Raw genomic sequence first — 14593 nt, forward strand, 5'->3', positions numbered from 1 at the left:
CCTGCAACCACAAATAGGTGAGTACAGTTAGCTAGTTAGCAACAGTTAGCTGTCTTATATATGGAAAACAGCTCTAGGCCTTTCGTGTTGCAATCAACACATCAGGAGCTTGCAATATTGCATGAACTCTGTGAAAGTGTTTGCTCGGATTATATCCTCTTTCCTGCAACATTTCAAGCTCCTGATGATGTGTTGATTGCATCACGAAAGGCCTGGAGCTATCTTTCAACTCCTGGGCTTGTTTTGCATCTTGCATCGCTTGTTCCCGATTTTTTTGCAGTGTATATATATATATATATATATATATATATATATATATATATATATATAAATAATGGTAAAAGGTTTTACCGAAACGTTAAAAATAAATATGATTTTTATACCTTGAATCTTAGCCTAAAAAAAGATTTCAATAAGATTTATTTATATATTTTAGCTTTAAATAAAAGACAGAGAATTGGTTTTTGGCTTTTTTATAAATTAGGTTATGGTTCCTCTCTTTGTGGATCCTCTCTTTGTGGATCCTCTCTTTGTGGATCCTCTCTTTGTGGATCCTCTCTTTGTGGATCTTCTCTTTGTGGATCCTCTCTTTGTGGATCCTCTCTTTGTGGTTCCTCTCTTTGTGGATCCTCTCTTTGTGGTTCCTCTCTTTGTGGATCCTCTCTTTGTGGATCTTCTCTTTGTGGATCCTCTCTTTGTGGATCCTCTCTTTGTGGTTCCTCTCTTTGTGGTTCCTCTCTTTGTGGATCCTCTCTTTGTGGTTCCTCTCTTTGTGGATCCTCTCTTTGTGGTTCCTCTCTTTGTGGATCCTCTCTTTGTGGATCTTCTCTTTGTGGATCCTCTCTTTGTGGATCCTCTCTTTGTGGATCCTCTCTTTGTGGTTCCTCTCTTTGTGGATCCTCTCTTTGTGGATCCTCTCTTTGTGGTTCCTCTCTTTGTGGATCCTCTCTTTGTGGATCCTCTCTTTGTGGTTCCTCTCTTTGTGGTTCCTCTCTTTGTGGATCCTCTCTTTGTGGATCCTCTCTTTGTGGATCTTCTCTTTGTGGATCCTCTCTTTGTGGATCCTCTCTTTGTGGTTCCTCTCTTTGTGGATCCTCTCTTTGTGGTTCCTCTCTTTGTGGATCCTCTCTTTGTGGATCTTCTCTTTGTGGATCCTCTCTTTGTGGATCCTCTCTTTGTGGTTCCTCTCTTTGTGGTTCCTCTCTTTGTGGATCCTCTCTTTGTGGTTCCTCTCTTTGTGGATCCTCTCTTTGTGGTTCCTCTCTTTGTGGATCCTCTCTTTGTGGATCTTCTCTTTGTGGATCCTCTCTTTGTGGATCCTCTCTTTGTGGATCCTCTCTTTGTGGTTCCTCTCTTTGTGGATCCTCTCTTTGTGGATCCTCTCTTTGTGGTTCCTCTCTTTGTGGATCCTCTCTTTGTGGATCCTCTCTTTGTGGTTCCTCTCTTTGTGGTTCCTCTCTTTGTGGATCCTCTCTTTGTGGATCCTCTCTTTGTGGATCTTCTCTTTGTGGATCCTCTCTTTGTGGATCCTCTCTTTGTGGATCCTCTCTCTGTGGATCCTCTCTCTGTGGTTCCTCTCTTTGTGGATCCTCTCTTTGTGGATCCTCTCTTTGTGGATCCTCTCTTTGTGGATCCTCTCTTTGTGGTTCCTCTCTTTGTGGTTCCTCTCTTTGTGGTTCCTCTCTTTGTAGTTCCTCTCTTTGTGGTTCCTCTCTTTGTGGATCCTCTCTTTGTGGTTCCTCTCTTTGTAGTTCCTCTCTTTGTGGTTCCTCTCTTTGTAGTTCCTCTCTTTGTGGTTCCTCTCTTTGTGGTTCCTCTCTTTGTAGTTCCTCTCTTTGTAGTTCCTCTCTTTGTAGTTCCTCTCTTTGTGGTTCCTCTCTTTGTGGTTCCTCTCTTTGTAGTTCCTCTCTTTGTAGTTCCTCTCTTTGTAGTTCCTCTCTTTGTGGTTCCTCTCTTTGTAGTTCCTCTCTTTGTGGATCCTCTCTTTGTGGTTCCTCTCTTTGTGGTTCCTCTCTTTGTAGTTCCTCTCTTTGTGGTTCCTCTCTTTGTGGTTCCTCTCTTTGTGGTTCCTCTCTTTGTAGTTCCTCTCTTTGTGGATCCTCTCTTTGTGGTTCCTATTCTTTTTTTTCCCGTTTTTACAATATAATTTTATTCTCTCTTTTATATCCTCATTCATTTCCAGTTTTTTTCTTCTCTGCCATTAGTGCACTGCTTCATCCTCTTCCTGTCACTTCCTCATCCTTATTCTCTTCCTCTTCCTGTCACTTCCTCATCCTTATTCTCTTCCTCTTCCTGTCACTTCCTCATCCTCTTCCTGTCACTTCCTCATCCTCTTCCTGTAACTTCTTCATCCTCATTCTCTACCTCTTCCTGTCACTTCCTCATCCTCTTCCTGTCACTTCCTCATCCTCTTCCTGTCACTTCCTCATCCTCTTCCTGTCACTTCCTCATCCTCTTCCTGTCACTTCCTCATCCTCTTCCTGTCACTTCCTCATCCTCTTCCTGTAACTTCTTCATCCTCATTCTCTACCTCTTCCTGTCACTTCCTCATCCTCTTCCTGTCACTTCCTCATCCTCTTCCTGTCACTTCCTCATCCTCTTCCTGTCACTTCCTCATCCTCTTCCTGTAACTTCTTCATCCTCATTCTCTACCTCTTCCTGTCACTTCCTCATCCTCTTCTTCTCGTCACTCCCTCTTTACTTCAAGAAGAACAAAGTAATCTTTCGCTGACCTCCCAAAAAAAGACAAATTTTGGGCCATTCCCAAAAGGCCATTTAAATTCATTTTACAAGTTTTATATCTACAATGTCGTTATCCTCGGCTGTTTCCAGGCTGGTGTTCTAATACCTTTTTTTTTAGAAAGACGTTTAAAGGCCATTTACGAGGATTTGTTTTTGAGGCCCTTAGGTGTGGATATTATTTCCTGGACGTGTGAACGCGTGGATGTGTGAACGTGGGGATGTGAACGTGTGGGTGTGTGAACGTGTGGACGTGTGAACGCGTGGATGTGTGAACGTGTGGACGTCTGGATGTGTGGACGTGTGAACGCGTGGATGTGTGAACGTGTGGATGTGTGAACGTGTGGATGTGTGAACGCGTCGATGTGTGAACGTGTGAACGTGTGGATCTGTGAACGTGTGGACGTGTGAACGCGTGGATGTGTGAACGTGTCGATGTGTGAACAAGTGAACGCGTGGATGTGTGAACGTGTGGGTGTGTGAACGTATGGATGTGTGGACGTGTAAACGTGTGGATGTGTGAATGTGTGGACGTGTAGATGTGTGAACGTGTGGGTGTGTGAACGTGTAGATGTGTGAACGTGTGGATGTGTGAACGTGTAGATGTGTGAACGTGTGGATGTGTGAACATGTGAACGCGTGGATGTGTGAACGTCTAGGTGTGTGAACGTATGGATGTGTGGACGTGTAAACGTGTGGATGTGTGGACGTGTAGATGTGTGAACGTGTGGATGTGTGAACGTGTAGATGTGTGAACGTGTAGATGTGTGGATGTGTGAACGTGTAGATGTGTAAACGTGTGGACGTGTGAACGCGTGGATGTGTGAACGTGTGGATGTGTGAACGTGTGGATGTGTGAACGCGTGGATATGTGAACGTGTGGATGTGTGAACATGTGGATGTGTGAACGTGTAGACGTGTGAACGCGTGGATGTGTGGATGTGTGAACGTGTGGGTGTGTGAACGTATGGATGTGTGGACGTGTAAACATGTGGATGTGTGGACGTGTGAACGTGTGGATGTGTGAACGTGTGGATGTGTGAACGTGTGGATGTGTGAACGTGTGGATTTTCCTTTTTCCTGTCTTCCTTGTCATCAACCCTGTCTTCCCTGTCTCTGTCATCAACCTTGTCTTAGCTGACTGTCATCCAATCTTTGTCTTCCACCTCCTCCTCCTCCTCTTCCTCTTCATTTTCCGCCTCCTCCTCCTCCTCCTCTTCCAAGCAAGGCCTACTTCTAGGCCTATAGACCTCTAAAGAAAAATCTGAGTCACAGTGCCATGGCTACAGCAGTTCACAATTAACTTGTAGAATGAAGAAAGCTTATGACAACGTTTCGCTGCTTCCTGAACCATTATCACGCCGCGAGAAAGACAAACTTTGAGATTTTTTTTCTTATCCTCAACGTCCTAGCCATGAGCATCCTCCAAACCCGCATTTCACCTCCTGTTCCTCCTCCAAACTTTCCTTACCTCCTTCAAATCCTCTCTACCTTCTCCAGACCCTCCCCACCTCAAAACCCTCCCCTCCTGCAAACCCTCCCTTCCTCCTCCAAACGCTCCCCTCCTCCTCCTCCAAACCCTCCTCTCCTTCTCCAAACCCTCCCCTCCTCCTTCAATCCCTCCCCTCCTTCTCCAAACCATCCTCTCCTCCAAACCCTCCTCATCTCCTCCAGACGCCGATGTCTCTCTCCTCCTCGAAGCTGCGTCACTCTCCTACTCCAAACCTTGACCTCCTCCTCCTCCTCCAAAGTAAGCGATGCCATTCCTCCTCCACCCCTGGCAGTCCCCTACCTAGCATCTATGAGCAATCTTCACAAGTTATCCCTTCAGGGAGGGATACTTCCTGAAGTGTTTACAAGGATGGATGGATATACCTTCTTTCCCTTGTCACGTCCCCGTTCCAGCTTCTCTCTCTCTCTCTCTCTCGCTCTCTCTCTCTCTCTCTCTCTCTCTCTCTCTCTCTCTCTCTCTCTCTCTCTCTCTCTCTCTCTCTCTCTCTCTCTCTCTCTCTATCCAAAAAAAGAAAAAATATAAGGAAAACAGAAAAGGAGCAGAAAAAAAATATCAAGGGATGGAGAGATAATATATAGAGAAAACTGTGATAAATAAGAGACGAGAAGAATGGAAGGACACTTGCACCAGCAGAGCATTTATTAAAAAGAAAATAATGGGAATAATTCACGGAGGAACGAAAGAGAAGAGAGGGGAGAGAGAGACAAGATGATGATAATGGAGGTAGAAGGTAAAACATGTTACAACACTAGAGGAAGGACGCAACAACATAGAGAGAGAGAGAGAGAGAGAGAGAGAGAGTCAGCTTGGGACGTAGCTAAGCTTGCAGCTTGGGAAAATTAATTCTCGCGGGGCAGATGGGAATATACTTGCTCTGTGTGAATATTTCACACAGTCAACACGCCACTGTTGGTGCTAGCATCCTGCTTGTGAGCGTGCGCGCACCCTCACACACACACATACACACACACACACACACACACACACACACACACACACACACACACACACACACACACACACACACACACACACACACACACACACACACACACACACACACACACACACACACACACACACACACACACACACACACACACACACACATACACACACACACACACACACACACACACACACACGATTGTTTCTCGCCATAAAGATAAAAATAAAGTGATCTGACCAAACAAAAAGTGGAATTGCTCAACAAACACGGGGTCAGAAACACACACACACCAAACACGGGGTCAGAAACACACACACCAAACACGGGGTCAGAAACACACACACACCAAACACGGGGTCAGAAACACACACACCAAACACGGGGTCAGAAACACACGCACCAAACACGGGGTCAGAAACACACACACCAAACACGGGGTCAGAAACACACACACACCAAACACGGGGTCAGAAACACACACACACCAAACACGGTGTCAGAAACACACACACACCAAACACGGTGTCAGAAACACACACACACCAAACACGGTGTCAGAAACACACACACACCAAACACGGGGTCAGAAACACACACACACCAAACACGGTGTCAGAAACACACACACACCAAACACGGTGTCAGAAACACACACACACCAAACACGGTGTCAGAAACACACACACACCAAACACGGTGTCAGAAACACACACACACCAAACACGGGGTCAGAAACACACACACACCAAACACGGGGTCAGAAACACACACACACCAAACACGGTGTCAGAAACACACACACACCAAACACGGGGTCAGAAACACACACACACACCAAACACGGGGTCAGAAACACACACACCAAACACGGGGTCAGAAACACACACACCAAACACGGGGTCAGAAACACACACACACACCAAACACGGGGTCAGAAACACACACACCAAACACGGGGTCAGAAACACACACACACCAAACACGGTGTCAGAAACACACACACCAAACACGGGGTCAGAAACACACACACCAAACACGGGGTCAGAAACACACACACACCAAACACGGGGTCAGAAACACACACACCAAACACGGGGTCAGAAACACACACACACCAAACACGGGGTCAGAAACACACACACCAAACACGGGGTCAGAAACACACACACCAAACACGGGGTCAGAAACACACACACCAAACACGGTGTCAGAAACACACACACCAAACACGGGGTCAGAAACACACACACCAAACACGGTGTCAGAAACACACACACCAAACACGGGGTCAGAAACACACACACACCAAACACGGGGTCAGAAACACACACACCAAACACGGGGTCAGAAACACACACACACCAAACACGGGGTCAGAAACACACACACCAAACACGGGGTCAGAAACACACACACACCAAACACGGGGTCAGAAACACACACACCAAACACGGGGTCAGAAACACACACACACCAAACACGGGGTCAGAAACACACACACACCAAACACGGGGTCAGAAACACACACACACCAAACACGGGGTCAGAAACACAGACACACCAAACACGGGGTCAGAAACACACACACACCAAACACGGGGTCAGAAACACACACACACCAAACACGGGGTCAGAAACTCACACACACACCAAACACGGGGTCAGAAACACACACACACACCAAACACGGGGTCAGAAACACACACACCAAACACGGGGTCAGAAACACACACACACCAAACACGGGGTCAGAAACACACACACCAAACACGGGGTCAGAAACACACACACACCAAACACGGGGTCAGAAACACACACCAAACACGGGGTCAGAAACACACCAAACACGGGGTCAGAAACACACACACCAAACACGGGGTCAGAAACACACACACACCAAACACGGGGTCAGAAACACACACACCAAACACGGGGTCAGAAACACACACACCAAACACGGGGTCAGAAACACACACACCAAACACGGGGTCAGAAACACACACACACCAAACACGGGGTCAGAAACACACACACCAAACACGGGGTCAGAAACACACACACCAAACACGGGGTCAGAAACACACACACACCAAACACGGGGTCAGAAACACACACACCAAACACGGGGTCAGAAACACACACCAAACACGGGGTCAGAAACACACACACCAAACACGGGGTCAGAAACACACACACACCAAACACGGGGTCAGAAACACACACACCAAACACGGGGTCAGAAACACACACACACCAAACACGGGGTCAGAAACACACACCAAACACGGGGTCAGAAACACACCAAACACGGGGTCAGAAACACACACACCAAACACGGGGTCAGAAACACACACACACCAAACACGGGGTCAGAAACACACACACCAAACACGGGGTCAGAAACACACACACCAAACACGGGGTCAGAAACACACACACCAAACACGGGGTCAGAAACACACACACACCAAACACGGGGTCAGAAACACACACACCAAACACGGGGTCAGAAACACACACACCAAACACGGGGTCAGAAACACACACACACCAAACACGGGGTCAGAAACACACACACCAAACACGGGGTCAGAAAACACACACCAAACACGGGGTCAGAAACACACACACCAAACACGGGGTCAGAAACACACACACACCAAACACGGGGTCAGAAACACACACACCAAACACGGGGTCAGAAACACACACACACCAAACACGGGGTCAGAAACACACACACCAAACACGGGGTCAGAAACACACACACACCAAACACGGGGTCAGAAACACACACACCAAACACGGGGTCAGAAACACACACACCAAACACGGGGTCAGAAACACACACACCAAACACGGGGTCAGAAACACACACACCAAACACGGGGTCAGAAACACACACACCAAACACGGGGTCAGAAACACACACACACCAAACACGGGGTCAGAAACACACACACCAAACACGGGGTCAGAAACACACACACACCAAACACGGGGTCAGAAACACACACACCAAACACGGGGTCAGAAACACACACACACCAAACACGGGGTCAGAAACACACACACCAAACACGGGGTCAGAAACACACACACACCAAACACGGGGTCAGAAACACACACACCAAACACGGGGTCAGAAACACACACACACCAAACACGGGTTCAGAAACACACACACACCAAACACGGGGTCAGAAACACACACACCAAACACGGGGTCAGAAACACACACCAAACACGGGGTCAGAAACACATACACCAAACACGGGGTCAGAAACACACACACACACCAAACACGGGGTCAGAAACACACACACACACCAAACACGGGGTAAGAAACACACACACACCAAACACGGGGTCAGAAACACACACACACCAAACACGGGGTCAGAAACACACACACACACCAAACACGGGGTCAGAAACACACACACACCAAACACGGGGTCAGAAACACACACACACCAAATACGGGGTCAGAAACACACACACCAAACACGGGGTCAGAAACACACACACACCAAACGCGGGGTCAGAAACACACACACACCAAACACGGGGTCAGAAACACACACACACCAAACACGGGGTCAGAAACACACACACACCAAACACGGGGTCAGAAACACACACACACCAAACGCGGGGTCAGAAACACACACCAAACACGGGGTCAGAAACACACACACACCAAACACGGGGTCAGAAACACACACACACCAAACACGGGGTCAGAAACACACACACACCAAACACGGGGTCAGAAACACACACACACCAAACACGGGGTCAGAAACACACACCAAACACGGGGTCAGAAACACATACACCAAACACGGGGTCAGAAACACACACACACACCAAACACGGGGTCAGAAACACACACACACACCAAACACGGGGTAAGAAACACACACACACCAAACACGGGGTCAGAAACACACACACACCAAACACGGGGTCAGAAACACACACACACACCAAACACGGGGTCAGAAACACACACACACCAAACACGGGGTCAGAAACACACACACACCAAATACGGGGTCAGAAACACACACACCAAACACGGGGTCAGAAACACACACACACCAAACGCGGGGTCAGAAACACACACACACCAAACACGGGGTCAGAAACACACACACACCAAACACGGGGTCAGAAACACACACACACCAAACACGGGGTCAGAAACACACACACACCAAACGCGGGGTCAGAAACACACACACACCAAACACGGGGTCAGAAACACACACACACCAAACACGGGGTCAGAAACACACACACACCAAACACGGGGTCAGAAACACACACACACCAAACACGGTCTCAGAAACACACACACACACCAAACACGGGGTCAGAAACACACACACCAAACACGGGGTCAGAAACACACACACCAAACACGGGGTCAGAAACACACACACACCAAACACGGGGTCAGAAACACACACACCAAACACGGGGCCAGAAACACACACACCAAACACGGGGTCAGAAACACACACACCAAACACGGGGTCAGAAACACACACACACCAAACACGGGGTCAGAAACACACACACACACACCAAACACGGGGTCAGAAACACACACACACACCAAACACGGGGTAAGAAACACACACACACCAAACACGGGGTCAGAAACACACACACACCATACACGGGGTCAGAAACACACACACACCAAACACGGGGTCAGAAACACACACACCAAACACGGGGTCAGAAACACACACACACCAAACACGGGGTCAGAAACACACACACCAAACACGGGGTCAGAAACACACACACACCAAACACGGGGTCAGAAACACACACACACCAAACACGGGGTCAGAAACACACACACCAAACACGGGGTCAGAAACACACACACACCAAACGCGGGGTCAGAAACACACACACACCAAACACGGGGTCAGAAACACACACACACCAAACACGGGGTCAGAAACACACACACACCAAACACGGGGTCAGAAACACACACACACCAAACACGGGGTCAGAAACACACACACACCAAACACGGGGTCAGAAACACACACACACCAAACACGGGGTCAGAAACACACACACACCAAACACGGGGTCAGAAACACACACACCAAACACGGGGTCAGAAACACACACACACCAAACGCGGGGTCAGAAACACACACACACCAAACACGGGGTCAGAAACACACACACACCAAACACGGGGTCAGAAACACACACACACCAAACACGGGGTCAGAAACACACACCAAACACGGGGTCAGAAACACACACACACACCAAACACGGGGTCAGAAACACACACACCAAACACGGGGTCAGAAACACACACACCAAACACGGGGTCAGAAACACACACACACCAAACACGGGGTCAGAAACACACACACCAAACACGGGGTCAGAAACACACACACCAAACACGGGGTCAGAAACACACACACCAAACACGGGGTCAGAAACACACACACACCAAACACGGGGTCAGAAACACACACACACACCAAACACGGGGTCAGAAACACACACACACACCAAACACGGGGTAAGAAACACACACACACCAAACACGGGGTCAGAAACACACACACACCAAACACGGGGTCAGAAACACACACACACACCAAACACGGGCTCAGAAACACACACACACCAAACACGGGGTCAGAAACACACACACCAAACACGGGGTCAGAAACACACACACACCAAACACGGGGTCAGAAACACACACCAGGAGGCAGCTCTGATGAAAACTCACACTCACACGAGCTTTTAAACCTCTGCACAAAATTCAATTTAAACAAGCAAATAATAGAGCCTACTAGACTGGAGAATACACTAGACCTCATCTTCACTAACAATGATGATCTGATAAGAAATGTCACCATATCAAAAACAATATACTCAGATCACAACATAATTGAGGTTCAGACATGTATGCGTGGAGCCCCAGACCGACATAATGAGACTAGTCACGAGGGAGCATTCACCAAATTCAACTTCAATAACAAAAACATAAAGTGGGACCAAGTAAACCAAGTCCTAACCGATATAAGCTGGGAAGATATACTAAGCAACACAGACCCCAACTTATGCCTAGAACAGATTAACTTGGTGGCACTCGATGTATGCACAAGGCTTATTCCTCTAAGAAAAAGGAGGAGTAGATGTAAAATAGAAAGAGACAGGCGCTCCCTTTACAGGCGACGGAAAAGAATAACAGAGCGGCTAAAAGAGGTCAATATATCTGAAATGCGTAGGGAGACACTGGTCAGAGAAATAGCAAGCATCGAACTTAAGCTAAAGGAATCTTATAGGAGTCAGGAATTGCGGGAAGAACTAAAAGCCATAAATGAAATCGAAAGAAACCCAAAGTATTTCTTCTCCTATGCCAAATCAAAGTCGAGAACAACGTCCAGTATTGGGCCCCTACTTAAACAAGATGGGTCCTACACAGATGACAGCAAGGAAATGAGTGAGCTACTCAAGTCCCAATATGACTCAGTTTTTAGCAAGCAGCTAACCAGACTGAGAGTCGAAGATCAAAATGAATTTTTTATGAGAGAGCCACAAAATTTGGTTAACACAAGCCTATCCGATGTTATCCTGACGCCAAATGACTTCGAACAGGCGATAAATGACATGCCCATGCACTCTGCCCCAGGGCCAGACTCATGGAACTCCGTGTTCATCAAGAACTGCAAGAAGCCCCTATCACGAGCCTTTTCCATCCTATGGAGAGGGAGCATGGACACTGGGGTCGTCCCACAGTTACTAAAAACAACAGACATAGCCCCACTCCACAAAGGGGGCAGTAAAGCAACAGCAAAGAACTACAGACCGATAGCACTAACATCCCATATCATAAAAATCTTTGAAAGGGTCCTAAGAAGCAAGATCACCACCCATCTAGAAACCCATCAGTTACACAACCCATGGCAACATGGGTTTAGAACAGGTCGCTCCTGTCTGTCTCAACTATTGGATCACTACGACAAGGTCCTAAATGCACTAGAAGACAAAAAGAATGCAGATGTAATATATACAGACTTTGCAAAAGCCTTCGACAAGTGTGACCATGGCGTAATAGCGCACAAAATGCGTGCTAAAGGAATAACAGGAAAGTCGGTCGATGGATCTATAATTTCCTCACTAACAGAACACAGAGAGTAGTCGTCAACAGAGGCAGCTACGGTGAAAAGCTGTGTTCCACAAGGCACAGTACTCGCTCCCATCTTGTTCCTCATCCTCATATCCGACATAGACAAGGATGTCAGCCACAGCACCGTGTCTTCCTTTGCAGATGACACCCGAATCTGCATGACAGTGTCTTCCATTGCAGACACTGCAAGGCTCCAGGCGGACATCAACTAAATCTTTCAGTGGGCTGCAGAAAACAATATGAAGTTCAACGATGAGAAATTTCAATTACTCAGATATGGTAAACACGAGGAAATTAAATCTTCATCAGAGTACAAAACAAATTCTGGCCACAAAATAGAGCGAAACACCAACGTCAAAGACCTGGGAGTGATCATGTCGGAGGATCTCGCCTTCAAGGACCATAACATTGTATCAATCGCATCTGCTAGAAAAATGACAGGATGGATAATGAGAACCTTCAAAACTAGGGAGGCCAAGCCCATGATGACACTCTTCAGGTCACTTGTTCTATCTAGGCTGGAATATTGCAGGTGAAATTGCTGACCTAGAAAATGTACAGAGAACCTTCACGGCGCGCATAACGGAGATAAAACACCTCAATTACTGGGAGCGCTTGAGGTTCCTAAACCTGTATTCCCTGGAACGCAGGCGGGAGAGATACATGATTATATACACCTGGAAAATCCTAGAGGGACTAGTACCGAACTTGCACACGAAAATCACTCACTACGAAAGCAAAAGACTTGGCAGACGATGCAACATCCCCCCAATGAAAAGCAGGGGTGTCACTAGCACGTTAAGAGACCATACAATTAGTGTCAGGGGTCCGAGACTGTTCAACTGCCTCCCAGCATACATAAGGGGGATTACCAACAGACCCCTGGCAGTCTTCAAGCTGGCACTGGACAAGCACGTAAAGTCGGTTCCTGACCAGCCGGGCTGTGGCTCGTACGTTGGTTTGCGTGCAGCCAGCAGCAACAGCCTGGTTGATCAGGCTCTGATCCACCAGGAGGCCTGGTCACAGACCGGGCCGCGGGGGCGTTGACCCCCGGAACTCTCTCCAGGTAAACACCAAACACGGGGTCAGAAACACACACCAAACACGGGGTCAGAAACACACACACACCAAACACGGGGTCAGAAACACACACACACCAAACACGGGGTCAAAAACACACACACCAAACACGGTGCCAAAAAACAGACACACCAAACACGGGGTCAGAAACACACACACCAAACACGGTGCCAAAAAACAGACACACCAAACACGGGGTCAGAAACACACACACCAAACACGGTGCCAAAAAACAGACACACCAAACACGGGGTCAGAAACACACACACCAAACACGGTGCCAAAAAACAGACACACCAAACACGGGGTCAGAAACACACACACACCAAACACGGGGCTAAAAACAGATACACCAAACACTGGGTCAGAAACACACACATCTGTGACAAATGGAAACTGACTTAAACAACGAGAAACGGAGAGATACAAAGAGACCAACAAACCTAAACAACATTAACAGAGAGACAGACATGGAGAGCACAGACTGGGGTCTGCCTGCCGTCAGGTCTGGCACAGACTGGGGTCTGGCTGCCGCCAGGTCTGGCACAGACTGGGGTCTGCCTGCCGCCAGGTCTGGCACAGACTGGGGTCTGCCTGCCGTCAGGTCTGGCACAGACTGGGGTCTGCCTGCCGCCAGGTCTGGCACAGACTGGGGTCTGCCTGCCGCCAGGTCTGGCACAGACTGGGGTCTGCCTGCCGCCAGGTCTGGCACAGACTGGGGTCTGCCTGCCGTCAGGTCTGGCACAGACTGGGGTCTGCCTGCCGTCAGGTCTGGCACAGACTGGGGTCTGCCTGCCGCCAGGTCTGGCACAGACTGGGGTCTGCCTGCCGTCAGGTCTGGCACAGACTGGGGTCTGCCTGCCGTCAGGTCTGGCACAGACTGGGGTCTGGCTGCCGTCAGGTCTGGCACAGACTGGGGTCTGGCTGCCGTCAGGTCTGGCACAGCTGGGGTCTGGCTGCCGACAGGTCTGGCACAGACTGGGGTCTGCCTGCCGTCAGGTCTGGCACAGACTGGGGTCTGGCTGCCGTCAGGTCTGGCACAGACTGGGGTCTGGCTGCCGTCAGGTCTGGCACAGACTGGGGTCTGGCTGCCGTCAGGTCTGGCACAGACTGG

This window comes from Cherax quadricarinatus, chromosome 50 (assembly GCF_038502225.1).
Source record: "Cherax quadricarinatus isolate ZL_2023a chromosome 50, ASM3850222v1, whole genome shotgun sequence".
In the NCBI taxonomy this organism is placed as follows: domain Eukaryota; kingdom Metazoa; phylum Arthropoda; class Malacostraca; order Decapoda; family Parastacidae; genus Cherax; species Cherax quadricarinatus.